Source organism: Acipenser ruthenus, chromosome 44, assembly GCF_902713425.1.
Source record: "Acipenser ruthenus chromosome 44, fAciRut3.2 maternal haplotype, whole genome shotgun sequence".
Taxonomy (NCBI): Eukaryota; Metazoa; Chordata; class Actinopteri; order Acipenseriformes; family Acipenseridae; genus Acipenser; species Acipenser ruthenus.
In genome coordinates this window covers 3943155-3957141 of record NC_081232.1, presented here as the reverse complement: position 1 = coordinate 3957141, position 13987 = coordinate 3943155, and the positions used below count along the sequence as shown (strand labels likewise).

Genomic DNA, 13987 nt, shown 5'->3' with positions numbered 1-13987 from the left:
ATTGTAAAATGTAATTACAAAAATGTAATGCCTGCAGCACTTGATATTCCCAGGTGGTCTCCCATCCAAGTACTAACCAAGCCCAACATTGCTTAGCTTCTGAGATCAGGCTTATTCAAGGTGGTGTGGCCGCAGGCGATTGCTTTTCTGCTTTCATGACTTTTATGTTTAGTGAGCTGGGGGTGATTCCTCCAAAACTTCCTTTTGTCCTCCACACATTTCAATTGTAAAATGTAATTACAAAAATGTAATGCCTGCAGCACTTGATATTCCCAGGTGGTCTCCCATCCAAGTACTAACCAAGCCCAACATTGCTTAGCTTCTGAGATCAGGCTTATTCAAGGTGGTGTGGCCGCAGGCGATTGCTTTTCTGCTTTCATGACTTTTATGTTTAGTGAGCTGGGGGTGATTCCTCCAAAATTTCCTTTTGTCCTCCACACATTTCAATTGTAAAATGTAATGCCTGCAGCACTTGATATTCCCAGGTGGTCTCCCATCCAAGTACTAATCAAGCCCAACATTGCTTAGCTTCTGAGATCAGACGAGATCAGGCTTATTCAAGGTGGTGTGGCCGCAGGCGATTGCATTTCTGCTTTCATGACTTTTATGTTTAGGGAGCTGGGGGTGATTCCTCCAAAATTTCCTTTTGTCCTCCACACATTTCAATTGTAAAATGTAATTACAAAAATGTAATGCCTGCAGCACTTGATATTCCCAGGTGGTCTCCAATCCAAGTACTAACCAAGCCCAACATTGCTTAGCTTCTGAGATCAGACGAGATCAGGCTTATTCAAGGTGGTGTGGCCGCAGGCGATTGCTTTTCTGCTTTCATGACTTTTATGTTTAGTGAGCTGGGGGTGAATCCTCCAAAATTTCCTCTTGTCCTCCACACATTTCAATTGTAAAATGTAATTACAAAAATGTAATGCCTGCAGCACTTGATATTCCCAGGTGGTCTCCCATCCAAGTACTAACCAAGCCCAACATTGCTTAGCTTCTGAGATCAGACGAGATCAGGATTATTCAAGGTGGTGTGGCCGCAGGCGATTACATTTCTGCTTTCATGACTTTTATGTTTAGTGAGCTGGGGGTGATTCCTCCAAAATTTCCTTTTGTCCTCCACACATTTCAATTGTAAAATGTAATTACAAAAATGTAATGCCTGCAGCACTTGATATTCCCAGGTGGTCTCCCATCCAAGTACTAACCAAGCCCAACATTGCTTAGCTTCTGAGATCAGACGAGATCAGGATTATTCAAGGTGGTGTGGCCGCAGGCGATTACATTTCTGCTTTCATGACTTTTATGTTTAGTGAGCTGGGGGTGATTCCTCCAAAATTTCCTTTTGTCCTCCACACATTTCAATTGTAAAATGTAATGCCTGCAGCACTTGATATTCCCAGGTGGTCTCCCATCCAAGTACTAACCAAGCCCAACATTGCTTAGCTTCTGAGATCAGACGAGATCAGGCTTATTCAAGGTGGTGTGGCCGCAGGCGATTGCATTTCTGCTTTCATGACTTTTATGTTTAGTGATCTGGGGGTAATTCCTCCAAAATTTCCTTTTGTCCTCCACACATTTCAATTGTAAAATGTAATGCCTGCAGCACTTGATATTCCCAGGTGGTCTCCCATCCAAGTACTAACCAAGCCCAACATTGCTTAGCTTCTGAGATCAGACGAGATGAGGCTTATTCAAGGTGGTGTGGCCGCAGGCGATTGCACTTCTGCTTTCATGACTTTTATGTTTAGTGATCTGGGGGTAATTCCTCCAAAATTTCCTTTTGTCCTCCACACATTTCAATTGTAAAATGTAATGCCTGCAGCACTTGATATTCCCAGGTGGTCTCCCATCCAAGTACTAACCAAGCCCAACATTGCTTAGCTTCTGAGATCAGACGAGATCAGGCTTATTCAAGGTGGTGTGGCCGCAGGCGATTGCATTTCTGCTTTCATGACTATTATGTTTAGTGAGCTGGGGGTGATTCCTCCAAAATTTCCTTTTGTCCTCCACACATTTCAATTGTAAAATGTAATTACAAAAATTTAATGCCTGCAGCACTTGATATTCAAAGGTGGCCTCCCATCCAAGTACTAACCAAGCCCAACATTGCTTAGCTTCTGAGATCAGACGAGATCAGGCTTATGCAAGGTAGTATGGCCGCAGGCGATTGCATTTCTGCTTTCATGACTTTTATGTTTAGTGAGCTGGGGGTGAGTCCTCCAAAATTTCCTTTTGTCCTCCACACATTTCAATTGTAAAATGTAATGCCTGCAGCACTTGATATTCCCAGGTGGTCTCCCATCCAAGTACTAACCAAGCCCAACATTGCTTAGCTTCTGAGATCAGACGAGATCAGGCTTATTCAAGGTGGTGTGGCCGCAGGCGATTGCATTTCTGCTTTCATGACTTTTATGTTTAGTGAGCTAGGGGTGATTCCTCCAAAATTTCCTTTTGTCCTCCACACATTTCAATTGTAAAATGTAATGCCTGCAGCACTTGATATTCCCAGGTGGTCTCCCATCCAAGTACTAACCAAGCCCAACATTGCTTAGCTTCTGAGATCAGACGAGATCAGGCTTATTCAAGGTGGTGTGGCCGCAGGCGATTGCGTTTCTGCTTTCATGACTTTTATGTTTAGTGAGCTGGGGGTGATTCCTCCAAAATTTCCTTTTGTCCTCCACACATTTCAATTGTAAAATGTAATGCCTGCAGCACTTGATATTCCCAGGTGGTCTCCCATCCAAGTACTAACCAAGCCCAACATTGCTTAGCTTCTGAGATCAGACGAGATCAGGCTTATTCAAGGTGGTGTGGCCGCAGGCGATTGCATTTTTGCTTTCATGACATTTATGTTTAGTGAGCTGGGGGTGATTCCTCCAAAATTTCCTTTTGTCCTCCACACATTTCAATTGTAAAATGTAATTACAAAAATGTAATGCCTGCAGCACTTGATATTCCCAGGTGGTCTCCCATCCAAGTACTAACCAAGCCCAACATTGCTTAGCTTCTGAGATCAGACGAGATCAGGCTTATTCAAGGTGGTGTGGCCGCAGGCGATTGCATTGCTGCTTTCATGACTTTTATGTTTAGTGAGCTGGGGGTGATTCCTCCAAAATTTCCTTTTGTCCTCCACACATTTCAATTGTAAAATGTAATGCCTGCAGCACTTGATATTTTTAGGTGGTCTCCCATCCAAGTACTAACCAAGCCCAACATTGCTTAGCTTCTGAGATCAGACGAGATCAGGCTTATTCAAGGTGGTGTTGCCGCAGGCGATTGCATTTCTGCTTTCATGACTTTTATGTTTAGTGAGCTGGGGGTGATTCCTCCAAAATTTCCTTTTGTCCTCCACACATTTCAATTGTAAAATGTAATTACAAAAATGTAATGCCTGCAGCACTTGATATTCCCAGGTGGTCTCCCATCCAAGTACTAACCAAGCCCAACATTGCTTAGCTTCTGAGATCAGACGAGATCAGGCTTATTCAAGGTGGTGTGGCCGCAGGCGATTGCATTTCTGCTTTCATGACTTTTATGTTTAGTGAGCTGGGGGTGATTCCTCCAAAATTTCCTTTTGTCCTCCACACATTTCAATTGTAAAATGTAATGCCTGCAGCACTTCATATTCCCAGGTGGTCTCCCATCCAAGTACTAACCAAGCCCAACATTGCTTAGCTTCTGAGATCAGACGAGATCAGGCTTATTCAAGGTGGTGTGGCCGCAGGCGATTGCATTTCTGCTTTCATGACTTTTATGTTTAGTGAGCTGGGGGTGATTCCTCCAAAATTTCCTTTTGTCCTCCACACATTTCAATTGTAAAATGTAATTACAAAAATGTAATGCCTGCAGCACTTGATATTCCCAGGTGGTCTCCCATCCAAGTACTAACCAAGCCCAACATTGCTTAGCTTCTGAGATCAGGCTTATTCAAGGTGGTGTGGCCGCAGGCGATTGCATTTCTGCTTTCATGACTTTTATGTTTAGTGAGCTGGGGGTGATTCCTCCAAAATTTCCTTTTGTCCTCCACACATTTCAATTGTAAAATGTAATTACAAAAATGTAATGCCTGCAGCACTTGATATTCCCAGGTGGTCTCCCATCCAAGTACTAACCAAGCCCAACATTGCTTAGCTTCTGAGATCAGACGAGATCAGGCTTATTCAAGGTGGTGTGGCCGCAGGCGATTGCATTTCTGCTTTCATGACTTTTATGTTTAGTGAGCTGGGGGTGATTCCTCCAAAATTTCCTTTTGTCCTCCACACATTTCAATTGTAAAATGTAATTACAAAAATGTAATGCCTGCAGCACTTGATATTCCCAGGTGGTCTCCCATCCAAGTACTAACCAAGCCCAACATTGCTTAGCTTCTGAGATCAGACGAGATCAGGCTTATTCAAGGTGGTGTGGCCGCAGGCGATTGCATTTCTGCTTTCATGACTTTTATGTTTAGTGAGCTGGGGGTGAGTCCTCCAAAATTTCCTTTTGTCCTCCACACATTTCAATTGTAAAATGTAATGCCTGCAGCACTTGATATTCCCAGTTGGTCTCCCATCCAAGTACTAATCAAGCCCAACATTGCTTAGCTTCTGAGATCAGACGAGATCAGGCTTATTCAAGGTGGTGTGGCCGCAGGCGATTGCATTTCTGCTTTCATGACTTTTATGTTTAGTGAGCTGGGGGTGATTCCTCTAAAATTTCCTTTTGTCCTCCACACATTTCAATTGTAAAATGTAATGCCTGCAGCACTTGATATTCCCAGGTGGTCTCCCATCCAAGTACTAACCAAGCCCAACATTGCTTAGCTTCTGAGATCAGACGAGATCAGGCTTATTCAAGGTGGTGTGGCCGCAGGCGATTGCATTTCTGCTTTCATGACTTTTATGTTTAGTGAGCTGGGGGTGATTCCTCCAAAATTTCCTTTTGTCCTCCACACATTTCAATTGTAAAATGTAATTACAAAAATGTAATGCCTGCAGCACTTGATATTCCCAGGTGGTCTCCCATCCAAGTACTAACCAAACCCAACATTGCTTAGCTTCTGAGATCAGGCGAGAGCAGGCTTATTCAAGGTGGTGTGGCCGCAGGCGATTGCATTTCTGCTTTCATGACTTTTATGTTTAGTGAGCTGGGGGTGATTCCTCCAAAATTTCCTTTTGTCCTCCACACATTTCAATTGTAAAATGTAATTACAAAAATGTAATGCCTGCAGCACTTGATATTCCCAGGTGGTCTCCCATCCAAGTACTAACCAAGCCCAACATTGCTTAGCTTCTGAGATCAGGCTTATTCAAGGTGGTGTGGCCGCAGGCGATTGCATTTCTGCTTTCATGACTTTTATGTTTAGTGAGCTGGGGGTGATTCCTCCAAAATTTCCTTTTGTCCTCCACACATTTCAATTGTAAAATGTAATTACAAAAATGTAATGCCTGCAGCACTTGATATTCCCAGGTGGTCTCCCATCCAAGTACTAACCAAGCCCAACATTGCTTAGCTTCTGAGATCAGGCTTATTCAAGGTGGTGTGGCCGCAGGCGATTGCATTTCTGCTTTCATGACTTTTATGTTTAGGGAGCTGGGGGTGATTCCTCCAAAATTTCCTTTTGTCCTCCACACATTTCAATTGTAAAATGTAATTACATAAATGTAATGCCTGCAGCACTTGATATTCCCAGGTGGTCTCCCATCCAAGTACTAACCAAGCCCAACATTGCTTAGCTTCTGAGAACAGACGAGATCAGGCTTATTCAAGGTGGTGTGGCCGCAGGCGATTGCATTTCTGCTTTCATGACTTTTATGTTTAGTGAGCTGGGGGTGATTCCTCCAAAATTTCCTTTTGTCCTCCACACATTTCAATTGTAAAATGTAATGCCTGCAGCACTTGATATTCCCAGGTGGTCTCCCATCCAAGTACTAACCAAGCCCAACATTGCTTAGCTTCTGAGATCAGGCGAGATCAGGCTTATTCAAGGTGGTGTGGCCGCAGGCGATTGCATTTCTGCTTTCATGACTTTTATGTTTAGTGAGCTGGGGGTGATTCCTCCAAAATTTCCTTTTGTCCTCCACACATTTCAATTGTAAAATGTAATTACAAAAATGTAATGCCTGCAGCACTTGATATTCCCAGGTGGTCTCCCATCCAAGTACTAACCAAGCACAACATTGCTTAGCTTCTGAGATCAGGCTTATTCAAGGTGGTGTGGCCGCAGGCGATCGCATTTCTGCTTTCATGACTTTTATGTTTAGTGAGCTGGGGGTGATTCCTCCAAAATTTCCTTTTGTCCTCCACACATTTCAATTGTAAAATGTAATTACAAAAATGTAATGCCTGCAGCACTTGATATTCCCAGGTGGTCTCCCATCCAAGTACTAACCAAGCCCAACATTGCTTAGCTTCTGAGATCAGACGAGATCAGGCTTATTCAAGGTGGTGTGGCCGCAGGCGATTGCATTTCTGCTTTCATGACTTTTATGTTTAGGGAGCTGGGGGTGATTCCTCCAAAATTTCCTTTTGTCCTCCACACATTTCAATTGTAAAATGTAATTACAAAAATGTAATGCCTGCAGCACTTGATATTCCCAGGTGGTCTCCCATCCAAGTACTAACCAAGCCCAACATTGCTTAGCTTCTGAGATCAGGCTTATTCAAGGTGGTGTGGCCGCAGGCGATTGCATTTCTGCTTTCATGACTTTTATGTTTAGTGAGCTGGGGGTGATTCCTCCAAAATTTCCTTTTGTCCTCCACACATTTCAATTGTAAAATGTAATTACAAAAATGTAATGCCTGCAGCACTTGATATTCCCAGGTGGTCTCCCATCCAAGTACTAACCAAACCCAATATTGCTTAGCTTCTGAGAACAGACGAGATCAGGCTTATTCAAGGTGGTGTGGCCGCAGGCGATTGCATTGCTGCTTTCATGACTTTTATGTTTAGTGAGCTGGGGGTGATTCCTCCAAAATTTCCTTTTGTCCTCCACACATTTCAATTGTAAAATGTAATTACATAAATGTAATGCCTGCAGCACTTGATATTCCCAGGTGGTCTCCCATCCAAGTACTAACCAAGCCCAACATTGCTTAGCTTCTGAGATCAGACGAGATCAGGCTTATTCAAGGTGGTGTGGCCGCAGGCGATTGCATTTCTGCTTTCATGACTTTTATGTTTAGTGAGCTGGGGGTGATTCCTCCAAAATTTCCTTTTGGCCTCCACACATTTCAATTGTAAAATGTAATGCCTGCAGCACTTGATATTCCCAGGTGGTCTCCCATCCAAGTACTAACCAAGCCCAACATTGCTTAGCTTCTGAGATCAGGCTTATTCAAGGTGGTGTGGCCGCAGGCAATTGCGTTTCTGCTTTCATGACTTTTATGTTTAGTGAGCTGGGGGTGATTCCTCCAAAATTTCCTTTTGTCCTCCACACATTTCAATTGTAAAATGTAATTACAAAAATGTAATGCCTGCAGCACTTGATATTCCCAGGTGGTCTCCCATCCAAGTACTAACCAAGCCCAACATTGCTTAGCTTCTGAGATCAGGCTTATTCAAGGTGGTGTGGCCGCAGGCGATTGCATTTCTGCTTTCATGACTTTTATGTTTAGGGAGCTGGGGGTGATTCCTCCAAAATTTCCTTTTGTCCCACACATTTCAATTGTAAAATGTAATTACAAAAATGTAATGCCTGCAACACTTGATATTCCCAGGTGGTCTCCCATCCAAGTACTAACCAAGCCCAACATTGCTTAGCTTCTGAGATCAGGCTTATTCAAGGTGGTGTGGCCGCAGGCGATTGCATTTCTGCTTTCATGACTTTTATGTTTAGGGAGCTGGGGGTGATTCCTCCAAAATTTCCTTTTGTCCTCCACACATTTCAATTGTAAAATGTAATGCCTGAGGCACTTGATATTCCCAGGTGGTCGCCCATCCAAGTACTAACCAAGCCCAACATTGCTTAGCTTCTGAGATCAGGCTTATTCAAGGTGGTGTGGCCGCAGGCGATTGCATTTCTGCTTTCATGACTTTTATGTTTAGGGAGCTGGGGGTGATTCCTCCAAAATTTCCTTTTGTCCTCCACACATTTCAATTGTAAAATGTAATGCCTGCAGCACTTGATATTCCCAGGTGGTCTCCCATCCAAGTACTAACCAAGCCCAACATTGCTTAGCTTCTGAGATCAGACAAGATCAGGCTTATTCAAGGTGGTGTGGCCGCAGGCGATTGCATTTCTGCTTTCATGACTTTTATGTTTAGTGAGCTGGGGGTGATTCCTCCAAAATTTCATTTTGTCCTCCACACATTTCAATTGTAAAATGTAATGCCTGCAGCACTTGATATTCCCAGGTGGTCTCCCATCCAAGTACTAACCAAGCCCAACATTGCTTAGCTTCTGAGATCAGACGAGATCAGGCTTATTCAAGGTGGTGTGTCCGCAGGCGATTGCATTTCTGCTTTCATGACTTTTATGTTTAGTGAGCTGGGGGTGATTCCTCCAAAATTTCCTTTTGTCCTCCACACATTTCAATTGTAAAATGTAATGCCTGCAGCACTTGATATTCCCAGGTGGTCTCCCATCCAAGTACTAACCAAGCCCAACATTGCTTAGCTTCTGAGATCAGGCTTATTCAAGGTGGTGTGGCCGCAGGCGATTGCATTTCTGCTTTCATGACTTTTATATTTAGGGAGCTGGGGGTGATTCCTCCAAAATTTCCTTTTGTCCTCCACACATTTCAATTGTAAAATGTAATGCCTGCAGCACTTGATATTCCCAGGTGGTCTCCCATCCAAGTACTAACCAAGCCCAACATTGCTTAGCTTCTGAGATCAGGCTTATTCAAGGTGGTGTGGCCGCAGGCGATTGCATTTCTGCTTTCATGACTTTTATGTTTAGTGAGCTGGGGGTGATTCCTCCAAAATTTCCTTTTGTCCTCCACACATTTCAATTGTAAAATGTAATGCCTGCAGCACTTGATATTCCCAGGTGGTCTCCCATCCAAGTACTAACCAAGCCCAACATTGCTTAGCTTCTGAGATCAGACGAGATCAGGCTTATTCAAGGTGGTGTGGCCGCAGGCGATTGCATTTCTGCTTTCATGACTTTTATGTTTAGTGAGCTGGGGGTGATTCCTCCAAAATTTCCTTTTGTCCTCCACACATTTCAATTGTAAAATGTAATGCCTGCAGCACTTGATATTCCCAGGTGGTCTCCCATCCAAGTACTAACCAAGCCCAACATTGCTTAGCTTCTGAGATCAGGCGAGATCAGGCTTATTCAAGGTGGTGTGGCCGCAGGCGATTGCATTTCTGCTTTCATGACTTTTATGTTTAGTGAGCTGGGGGTGATTCCTCCAAAATTTCCTTTTCTCCTCCACACATTTCAATTGTAAAATGTAATGCCTGCAGCACTTGATATTCCCAGGTGGTCTCCCATCCAAGTACTAACCAAGCCCAACATTGCTTAGCTTCTGAGATCAGGCTTATTCAAGGTGGTGTGGCCGCAGGCGATTGCATTTCTGCTTTCATGACTTTTATGTTTACTGAGCTGGGGGTGATTCCTCCAAAATTTCCTTTTGTCCTCCACACATTTCAATTGTAAAATGTAATGCCTGCAGCACTTGATATTCCCAGGTGGTCTCCCATCCAAGTACTAACCAAGCCCAACATTGCTTAGCTTCTGAGATCAGACGAGATCAGGCTTATTCAAGGTGGTGTGGCCGCAGGCGATTGCATTTCTGCTTTCATGACTTTTATGTTTAGTGAGCTGGGGGTGATTCCTCCAAAATTTCCTTTTGTCCTCCACACATTTCAATTGTAAAATGTAATGCCTGCAGCACTTGATATTCCCAGGTGGTCTCCCATCCAAGTACTAACCAAACCCAACATTGCTTAGCTTCTGAGATCAGACGAGATCAGGCTTATTCAAGGTGGTGTGGCCACAGGCGATTGCATTCCTGTTTTCATGACTTTTATGTTTAGTGAGCTGGGGGTGATTCCTCCAAAATTTTCTTTTGTCCTCCACACATTTCAATTGTAAAATGTAATGCCTGCAGCACTTGATATTCCCAGGTGGTCTCCCATCCAAGTACTAACCAAGCCCAACATTGCTTAGCTTCTGAGATCAGGCTTATTCAAGGTGGTGTGGCCGCAGGCGATTGCATTTCTGCTTTCATGACTTTTATGTTTAGGGAGCTGGGGGTGATTCCTCCAAAATTTCCTTTTGTCCTCCACACATTTCAATTGTAAAATGTAATTACAAAAATGTAATGCCTGCAGCACTTGATATTCCCAGGTGGTCTCCCATCCAAGTACTAACCAAGCCCAACATTGCTTAGCTTCTGAGATAAGGCGAGATCAGGCGAGATCAGGCTTATTCAAGGTGGTGTGGCCGCAGGCGATTGCATTTCTGCTTTCATGACTTTTATGTTTAGGGAGCTGGGGGTGATTCCTCCAAAATTTCCTTTTGTCCTCCACACATTTCAATTGTAAAATGTAATTACAAAAATGTAATGCCTGCAGCACTTGATATTCCCAGGTGGTCTCCCATCCAAGTACTAACCAAGCCCAACATTGCTTAGCTTCTGAGATCAGACGAGATCAGGCTTATTCAAGGTGGTGTGGCCGCAGGCGATTGCGTTTCTGCTTTCATGACTTTTATGTTTAGTGAGCTGGGGGTGATTCCTCCAAAATTTCCTTTTGTCCTCCACACATTTCAATTGTAAAATGTAATTACAAAAATGTAATGCCTGCAGCACTTGATATTCCCAGGTGGTCTCCCATCCAAGTACTAACCAAGCCCAACATTGCTTAGCTTCTGAGATCAGACAAGATCAGGCTTATTCAAGGTGGTGTGGCCACAGGCGATTGCATTTCTGCTTTCATGACTTTTATGTTTAGTGAGCTGGGGGTGATTCCTCCAAAATTTCCTTTTGTAGTCCACACATTTCAATTGTAAAATGTAATGCCTGCAGCACTTGATATTCCCAGGTGGTCTCCCATCCAAGTACTAACCAAGCCCAACATTGCTTAGCTTCTGAGATAAGGCTTATTCAAGGTGGTGTGGCCGCAGGCGATTGCGTTTCTGCTTTCATGACTTTTATGTTTAGTGAGCTGGGGGTGATTCCTCCAAAATTTCCTTTTGTCCTCCACACATTTCCTTTTGTCCTCCACACATTTCAATTGTAAAATGTAATGCCTGCAGCACTTGATATTCCCAGGTGGTTTCCCATCCAAGTACTAACCAAGCCCAACATTGCTTAGCTTCTGAGATCAGGCTTATTCAAGGTGGTGTGGCCGCAGGCGATTGCATTTCTGCTTTCATGACTTTTATATTTAGGGAGCTGGGGGTGATTCCTCCAAAATTTCCTTTTGTCCTCCACACATTTCAATTGTAAAATGTAATGCCTGCAGCACTTGATATTCCCAGGTGGTCTCCCATCCAAGTACTAACCAAGCCCAACATTGCTTAGCTTCTGAGATCAGGCTTATTCAAGGTGGTGTGGCCGCAGGTGATTGCATTTCTGCTTTCATGACTTTTATGTTTAGGGAGCTGGGGGTGATTCCTCCAAAATTTCCTTTTCTCCTCCACACATTTCAATTGTAAAATGTAATTACAAAAATGTAATGCCTGCAGCACTTGATATTCCCAGGTGGTCTCCCATCCAAGTACTAACCAAGCCCAACATTGCTTAGCTTCTGAGATCAGACAAGATCAGGCTTATTCAAGGTGGTGTGGCCGCAGGCGATTGCTTTTCTGCTTTCATGACTTTTATGTTTAGTGAGCTGGGGGTGAATCCTCCAAAATTTCCTTTTGTCCTCCACACATATCAATTGTAAAATGTAATGCCTGCAGCACTTGATATTCCCAGGTGGTCTCCCATCCAAGTACTAACCAAGCCCAACATTGCTTAGCTTCTGAGATCAGGCTTATTCAAGGTGGTGTGGCCGCAGGCGATTGCATTTCTGCTTTCATGACTTTTATGTTTAGTGAGCTGGGGGTGATTCCTCCAAAATTTCCTTTTGTCCTCCACACATTTCAATTGTAAAATGTAATGCCTGCAGCACTTGATATTCCCAGGTGGTCTCCCATCCAAGTACTAACCAAGCCCAACATTGCTTAGCTTCTGAGATCAGACGAGATCAGGCTTATTCAAGGTGGTGTGGCCGCAGGCGATTGCATTTCTGCTTTCATGACTTTTATGTTTAATGAGCTGGGGGTGATTCCTCCAAAATTTCCTTTTGTCCTCCACACATTTCAATTGTAAAATGTAATTACAAAAATGTAATGCCTGCAGCACTTGATATTCCCAGGTGGTCTCCCATCCAAGTACTAACCAAGCCCAACATTGCTTAGCTTCTGAGATCAGGCGAGATCAGGCTTATTCAAGGTGGTGTGGCCGCAGGCGATTGCATTTCTGCTTTCATGACTTTTATGTTTAGTGAGCTGGGGGTGATTCCTCCAAAATTTCCTTTTGTCCTCCACACATTTCAATTGTAAAATGTAATACCTGCAGCACTTGATATTCCCAGGTGGTCTCCCATCCAAGTACTAACCAAGCCCAACATTGCTTAGCTTCTGAGATCAGACGAGATCAGGCTTATTCAAGTTGGTGTGGCCGCAGGCGATTGCATTGCTGCTTTCATGACTTTTATGTTTAATGAGCTGGGGGTGATTCCTCCAAAATTTCCTTTTGTCCTCCACACATTTCAATTGTAAAATGTAATGCCTGCAGCACTTGATATTCCCAGGTGGTCTCCCATCCAAGTACTAACCAAGCCCAACATTGCTTAGCTTCTGAGATCAGACGAGATCAGGCTTATTCAAGGTGGTGTGGCCGCAGGCGATTGCTTTTCTGCTTTCATGACTTTTATGTTTAGTGAGCTGGGGGTGATTCCTCCAAAATTTCCTTTTGTCCTCCACACATTTCAATTGTAAAATGTAATGCCTGCAGCACTTGATATTCCCAGGTGGTCTCCCATCCAAGTACTAACCAAGCCCAACATTGCTTAGCTTCTGAGATCAAACGAGATCAGGCTTATTCAAGGTGGTGTGGCCGCAGGCGATTGCATTTCTGCTTTCATGACTTTTATGTTTAGTGAGCTGGGGGTGATTCCTCCAAAATTTCCTTTTGTCCTCCACACATTTCAATTGTAAAATATAATGCCTGCAGCACTTGATATTCCCAGGTGGTCTCCCATCCAAGTACTAACCAAGCCCAACATTGCTTAGCTTCTGAGATCAGACGAGATCAGGCTTATTCAAGGTGGTGTGGCCGCAGGCGAATGCATTTCTGCTTTCATGACTTTTATGTTTAGTGAGCTGGGGGTGATTCCTCCAAAATTTCCTTTTGTCCTCCACACATTTCAATTGTAAAATGTAATTACAAAAATGTAATGCCTGCAGCACTTAATATTCCCAGGTGGTCTCCCATCCAAGTACTAACCAAGCCCAACATTGCTTAGCTTCTGAGATCAGACGAGGTCAGGCTTATTCAAGGTGGTGTGGCCGCAGGCGATTGCATTTCTGCTTTCATGACTTTTATGTTTAGGGAGCTGGGGGTGATTCCTCCAAAATTTCCATTTGTCCTCCACACATTTCAATTGTGAAATGTAATTACAAAAATGTAATGCCTGCAGCACTTGATATTCCCAGGTGGTCTCCCATCCAAGTACTAACCAAGCCCAACATTGCTTAGCTTCTGAGATCAGGCTTATTCAAGGTGGTGTGGCCGCAGGCGATTGCATTTCTGCTTTCATGACTTTTATGTTTAGTGAGCTGGGGGTGATTCCTCCAAAATTTCCTTTTGTCCTCCACACATTTCAATTGTAAAATGTAATTACAAAAATGTAATGCCTGCAGCACTTGATATTCCCAGGTGGTCTCCCATCCAAGTACTAACCAAGCCCAACTTTGCTTAGCTTCTGAGATCAGGCGAGATCAGGCTTATTCAAGGTGGTGTGGCCGCAGGCGATTGCATTTCTGCTTTCATGACTTTT

At 43.7% G+C, this 13987-nt stretch overlaps 38 non-coding genes and 25 pseudogenes across 38 annotated transcripts; all 63 read right to left on the bottom strand.

Moving 5' to 3' along the window:
• Positions 1-28: 28 nt before the first annotated feature.
• Positions 29-137, bottom strand: LOC131714795 (5S ribosomal RNA; annotated as a pseudogene).
• A 114-nt stretch (positions 138-251) lies between these two features.
• LOC131714794 (5S ribosomal RNA) lies at positions 252-360 on the bottom strand (annotated as a pseudogene).
• Positions 361-460: 100 nt separating this feature from the next.
• Positions 461-579, bottom strand: LOC131716905 (5S ribosomal RNA). The gene has a single exon (XR_009315790.1). It is a non-coding gene; the product is annotated as a 5S ribosomal RNA (ribosomal RNA).
• A 114-nt stretch (positions 580-693) lies between these two features.
• LOC131712838 (5S ribosomal RNA) lies at positions 694-812 on the bottom strand. Its single transcript, XR_009314726.1, has one exon. It is a non-coding gene; the product is annotated as a 5S ribosomal RNA (ribosomal RNA).
• Positions 813-926: 114 nt separating this feature from the next.
• LOC131720608 (5S ribosomal RNA) lies at positions 927-1045 on the bottom strand. The gene has a single exon (XR_009319505.1). It is a non-coding gene; the product is annotated as a 5S ribosomal RNA (ribosomal RNA).
• Positions 1046-1159: 114 nt separating this feature from the next.
• Positions 1160-1278, bottom strand: LOC131720607 (5S ribosomal RNA). Its single transcript, XR_009319504.1, has one exon. It is a non-coding gene; the product is annotated as a 5S ribosomal RNA (ribosomal RNA).
• Positions 1279-1378: 100 nt separating this feature from the next.
• On the bottom strand, positions 1379-1497 carry LOC131716912 (5S ribosomal RNA). Its single transcript, XR_009315797.1, has one exon. It is a non-coding gene; the product is annotated as a 5S ribosomal RNA (ribosomal RNA).
• Positions 1498-1597: 100 nt separating this feature from the next.
• On the bottom strand, positions 1598-1716 carry LOC131713170 (5S ribosomal RNA). Its single transcript, XR_009315054.1, has one exon. It is a non-coding gene; the product is annotated as a 5S ribosomal RNA (ribosomal RNA).
• Positions 1717-1816: 100 nt separating this feature from the next.
• LOC131716911 (5S ribosomal RNA) lies at positions 1817-1935 on the bottom strand. Its single transcript, XR_009315796.1, has one exon. It is a non-coding gene; the product is annotated as a 5S ribosomal RNA (ribosomal RNA).
• A 114-nt stretch (positions 1936-2049) lies between these two features.
• On the bottom strand, positions 2050-2168 carry LOC131713697 (5S ribosomal RNA; annotated as a pseudogene).
• A 100-nt stretch (positions 2169-2268) lies between these two features.
• On the bottom strand, positions 2269-2387 carry LOC131716910 (5S ribosomal RNA). The gene has a single exon (XR_009315795.1). It is a non-coding gene; the product is annotated as a 5S ribosomal RNA (ribosomal RNA).
• Positions 2388-2487: 100 nt separating this feature from the next.
• LOC131716909 (5S ribosomal RNA) lies at positions 2488-2606 on the bottom strand. Its single transcript, XR_009315794.1, has one exon. It is a non-coding gene; the product is annotated as a 5S ribosomal RNA (ribosomal RNA).
• Positions 2607-2706: 100 nt separating this feature from the next.
• Positions 2707-2825, bottom strand: LOC131716908 (5S ribosomal RNA). The gene has a single exon (XR_009315793.1). It is a non-coding gene; the product is annotated as a 5S ribosomal RNA (ribosomal RNA).
• Positions 2826-2939: 114 nt separating this feature from the next.
• On the bottom strand, positions 2940-3058 carry LOC131716907 (5S ribosomal RNA). Its single transcript, XR_009315792.1, has one exon. It is a non-coding gene; the product is annotated as a 5S ribosomal RNA (ribosomal RNA).
• Positions 3059-3158: 100 nt separating this feature from the next.
• LOC131713723 (5S ribosomal RNA) lies at positions 3159-3277 on the bottom strand (annotated as a pseudogene).
• A 114-nt stretch (positions 3278-3391) lies between these two features.
• On the bottom strand, positions 3392-3510 carry LOC131716906 (5S ribosomal RNA). Its single transcript, XR_009315791.1, has one exon. It is a non-coding gene; the product is annotated as a 5S ribosomal RNA (ribosomal RNA).
• A 100-nt stretch (positions 3511-3610) lies between these two features.
• Positions 3611-3729, bottom strand: LOC131712289 (5S ribosomal RNA). Its single transcript, XR_009314182.1, has one exon. It is a non-coding gene; the product is annotated as a 5S ribosomal RNA (ribosomal RNA).
• Positions 3730-3843: 114 nt separating this feature from the next.
• On the bottom strand, positions 3844-3952 carry LOC131714793 (5S ribosomal RNA; annotated as a pseudogene).
• Positions 3953-4066: 114 nt separating this feature from the next.
• On the bottom strand, positions 4067-4185 carry LOC131716904 (5S ribosomal RNA). The gene has a single exon (XR_009315789.1). It is a non-coding gene; the product is annotated as a 5S ribosomal RNA (ribosomal RNA).
• Positions 4186-4299: 114 nt separating this feature from the next.
• On the bottom strand, positions 4300-4418 carry LOC131716903 (5S ribosomal RNA). The gene has a single exon (XR_009315788.1). It is a non-coding gene; the product is annotated as a 5S ribosomal RNA (ribosomal RNA).
• A 100-nt stretch (positions 4419-4518) lies between these two features.
• Positions 4519-4637, bottom strand: LOC131709792 (5S ribosomal RNA). The gene has a single exon (XR_009311655.1). It is a non-coding gene; the product is annotated as a 5S ribosomal RNA (ribosomal RNA).
• Positions 4638-4737: 100 nt separating this feature from the next.
• On the bottom strand, positions 4738-4856 carry LOC131716902 (5S ribosomal RNA). The gene has a single exon (XR_009315787.1). It is a non-coding gene; the product is annotated as a 5S ribosomal RNA (ribosomal RNA).
• Positions 4857-4970: 114 nt separating this feature from the next.
• LOC131714181 (5S ribosomal RNA) lies at positions 4971-5089 on the bottom strand (annotated as a pseudogene).
• A 114-nt stretch (positions 5090-5203) lies between these two features.
• Positions 5204-5312, bottom strand: LOC131714792 (5S ribosomal RNA; annotated as a pseudogene).
• Positions 5313-5426: 114 nt separating this feature from the next.
• LOC131714790 (5S ribosomal RNA) lies at positions 5427-5535 on the bottom strand (annotated as a pseudogene).
• Positions 5536-5649: 114 nt separating this feature from the next.
• On the bottom strand, positions 5650-5768 carry LOC131711433 (5S ribosomal RNA). Its single transcript, XR_009313316.1, has one exon. It is a non-coding gene; the product is annotated as a 5S ribosomal RNA (ribosomal RNA).
• A 100-nt stretch (positions 5769-5868) lies between these two features.
• LOC131711586 (5S ribosomal RNA) lies at positions 5869-5987 on the bottom strand. The gene has a single exon (XR_009313472.1). It is a non-coding gene; the product is annotated as a 5S ribosomal RNA (ribosomal RNA).
• A 114-nt stretch (positions 5988-6101) lies between these two features.
• Positions 6102-6210, bottom strand: LOC131716157 (5S ribosomal RNA; annotated as a pseudogene).
• Positions 6211-6324: 114 nt separating this feature from the next.
• LOC131716901 (5S ribosomal RNA) lies at positions 6325-6443 on the bottom strand. Its single transcript, XR_009315786.1, has one exon. It is a non-coding gene; the product is annotated as a 5S ribosomal RNA (ribosomal RNA).
• Positions 6444-6557: 114 nt separating this feature from the next.
• Positions 6558-6666, bottom strand: LOC131714789 (5S ribosomal RNA; annotated as a pseudogene).
• A 114-nt stretch (positions 6667-6780) lies between these two features.
• LOC131714003 (5S ribosomal RNA) lies at positions 6781-6899 on the bottom strand (annotated as a pseudogene).
• A 114-nt stretch (positions 6900-7013) lies between these two features.
• On the bottom strand, positions 7014-7132 carry LOC131716900 (5S ribosomal RNA). The gene has a single exon (XR_009315785.1). It is a non-coding gene; the product is annotated as a 5S ribosomal RNA (ribosomal RNA).
• A 100-nt stretch (positions 7133-7232) lies between these two features.
• LOC131714788 (5S ribosomal RNA) lies at positions 7233-7341 on the bottom strand (annotated as a pseudogene).
• A 114-nt stretch (positions 7342-7455) lies between these two features.
• LOC131714786 (5S ribosomal RNA) lies at positions 7456-7564 on the bottom strand (annotated as a pseudogene).
• Positions 7565-7676: 112 nt separating this feature from the next.
• LOC131715508 (5S ribosomal RNA) lies at positions 7677-7785 on the bottom strand (annotated as a pseudogene).
• A 100-nt stretch (positions 7786-7885) lies between these two features.
• LOC131716114 (5S ribosomal RNA) lies at positions 7886-7994 on the bottom strand (annotated as a pseudogene).
• Positions 7995-8094: 100 nt separating this feature from the next.
• Positions 8095-8213, bottom strand: LOC131711827 (5S ribosomal RNA). Its single transcript, XR_009313716.1, has one exon. It is a non-coding gene; the product is annotated as a 5S ribosomal RNA (ribosomal RNA).
• A 100-nt stretch (positions 8214-8313) lies between these two features.
• LOC131712125 (5S ribosomal RNA) lies at positions 8314-8432 on the bottom strand. Its single transcript, XR_009314014.1, has one exon. It is a non-coding gene; the product is annotated as a 5S ribosomal RNA (ribosomal RNA).
• A 100-nt stretch (positions 8433-8532) lies between these two features.
• Positions 8533-8641, bottom strand: LOC131714785 (5S ribosomal RNA; annotated as a pseudogene).
• Positions 8642-8741: 100 nt separating this feature from the next.
• Positions 8742-8850, bottom strand: LOC131714783 (5S ribosomal RNA; annotated as a pseudogene).
• Positions 8851-8950: 100 nt separating this feature from the next.
• LOC131716899 (5S ribosomal RNA) lies at positions 8951-9069 on the bottom strand. Its single transcript, XR_009315784.1, has one exon. It is a non-coding gene; the product is annotated as a 5S ribosomal RNA (ribosomal RNA).
• Positions 9070-9169: 100 nt separating this feature from the next.
• Positions 9170-9288, bottom strand: LOC131711585 (5S ribosomal RNA). Its single transcript, XR_009313471.1, has one exon. It is a non-coding gene; the product is annotated as a 5S ribosomal RNA (ribosomal RNA).
• A 100-nt stretch (positions 9289-9388) lies between these two features.
• On the bottom strand, positions 9389-9497 carry LOC131714782 (5S ribosomal RNA; annotated as a pseudogene).
• A 100-nt stretch (positions 9498-9597) lies between these two features.
• Positions 9598-9716, bottom strand: LOC131716898 (5S ribosomal RNA). The gene has a single exon (XR_009315783.1). It is a non-coding gene; the product is annotated as a 5S ribosomal RNA (ribosomal RNA).
• Positions 9717-9816: 100 nt separating this feature from the next.
• Positions 9817-9935, bottom strand: LOC131712267 (5S ribosomal RNA). The gene has a single exon (XR_009314160.1). It is a non-coding gene; the product is annotated as a 5S ribosomal RNA (ribosomal RNA).
• A 100-nt stretch (positions 9936-10035) lies between these two features.
• LOC131714781 (5S ribosomal RNA) lies at positions 10036-10144 on the bottom strand (annotated as a pseudogene).
• Positions 10145-10258: 114 nt separating this feature from the next.
• LOC131715357 (5S ribosomal RNA) lies at positions 10259-10387 on the bottom strand (annotated as a pseudogene).
• A 114-nt stretch (positions 10388-10501) lies between these two features.
• On the bottom strand, positions 10502-10620 carry LOC131716897 (5S ribosomal RNA). The gene has a single exon (XR_009315782.1). It is a non-coding gene; the product is annotated as a 5S ribosomal RNA (ribosomal RNA).
• A 114-nt stretch (positions 10621-10734) lies between these two features.
• On the bottom strand, positions 10735-10853 carry LOC131712603 (5S ribosomal RNA). Its single transcript, XR_009314494.1, has one exon. It is a non-coding gene; the product is annotated as a 5S ribosomal RNA (ribosomal RNA).
• A 100-nt stretch (positions 10854-10953) lies between these two features.
• Positions 10954-11062, bottom strand: LOC131716255 (5S ribosomal RNA; annotated as a pseudogene).
• A 121-nt stretch (positions 11063-11183) lies between these two features.
• LOC131715493 (5S ribosomal RNA) lies at positions 11184-11292 on the bottom strand (annotated as a pseudogene).
• A 100-nt stretch (positions 11293-11392) lies between these two features.
• On the bottom strand, positions 11393-11501 carry LOC131715623 (5S ribosomal RNA; annotated as a pseudogene).
• Positions 11502-11615: 114 nt separating this feature from the next.
• Positions 11616-11734, bottom strand: LOC131711826 (5S ribosomal RNA). The gene has a single exon (XR_009313715.1). It is a non-coding gene; the product is annotated as a 5S ribosomal RNA (ribosomal RNA).
• Positions 11735-11834: 100 nt separating this feature from the next.
• Positions 11835-11943, bottom strand: LOC131714780 (5S ribosomal RNA; annotated as a pseudogene).
• A 100-nt stretch (positions 11944-12043) lies between these two features.
• Positions 12044-12162, bottom strand: LOC131716896 (5S ribosomal RNA). Its single transcript, XR_009315781.1, has one exon. It is a non-coding gene; the product is annotated as a 5S ribosomal RNA (ribosomal RNA).
• Positions 12163-12276: 114 nt separating this feature from the next.
• On the bottom strand, positions 12277-12395 carry LOC131711584 (5S ribosomal RNA). Its single transcript, XR_009313470.1, has one exon. It is a non-coding gene; the product is annotated as a 5S ribosomal RNA (ribosomal RNA).
• Positions 12396-12495: 100 nt separating this feature from the next.
• LOC131712897 (5S ribosomal RNA) lies at positions 12496-12614 on the bottom strand. The gene has a single exon (XR_009314784.1). It is a non-coding gene; the product is annotated as a 5S ribosomal RNA (ribosomal RNA).
• A 100-nt stretch (positions 12615-12714) lies between these two features.
• Positions 12715-12833, bottom strand: LOC131716895 (5S ribosomal RNA). The gene has a single exon (XR_009315780.1). It is a non-coding gene; the product is annotated as a 5S ribosomal RNA (ribosomal RNA).
• Positions 12834-12933: 100 nt separating this feature from the next.
• LOC131709865 (5S ribosomal RNA) lies at positions 12934-13052 on the bottom strand. Its single transcript, XR_009311729.1, has one exon. It is a non-coding gene; the product is annotated as a 5S ribosomal RNA (ribosomal RNA).
• A 100-nt stretch (positions 13053-13152) lies between these two features.
• Positions 13153-13271, bottom strand: LOC131716893 (5S ribosomal RNA). Its single transcript, XR_009315778.1, has one exon. It is a non-coding gene; the product is annotated as a 5S ribosomal RNA (ribosomal RNA).
• A 114-nt stretch (positions 13272-13385) lies between these two features.
• Positions 13386-13504, bottom strand: LOC131713036 (5S ribosomal RNA). The gene has a single exon (XR_009314923.1). It is a non-coding gene; the product is annotated as a 5S ribosomal RNA (ribosomal RNA).
• A 114-nt stretch (positions 13505-13618) lies between these two features.
• LOC131714779 (5S ribosomal RNA) lies at positions 13619-13727 on the bottom strand (annotated as a pseudogene).
• A 114-nt stretch (positions 13728-13841) lies between these two features.
• On the bottom strand, positions 13842-13960 carry LOC131711277 (5S ribosomal RNA). The gene has a single exon (XR_009313160.1). It is a non-coding gene; the product is annotated as a 5S ribosomal RNA (ribosomal RNA).
• Positions 13961-13987: the final 27 nt, after the last annotated feature.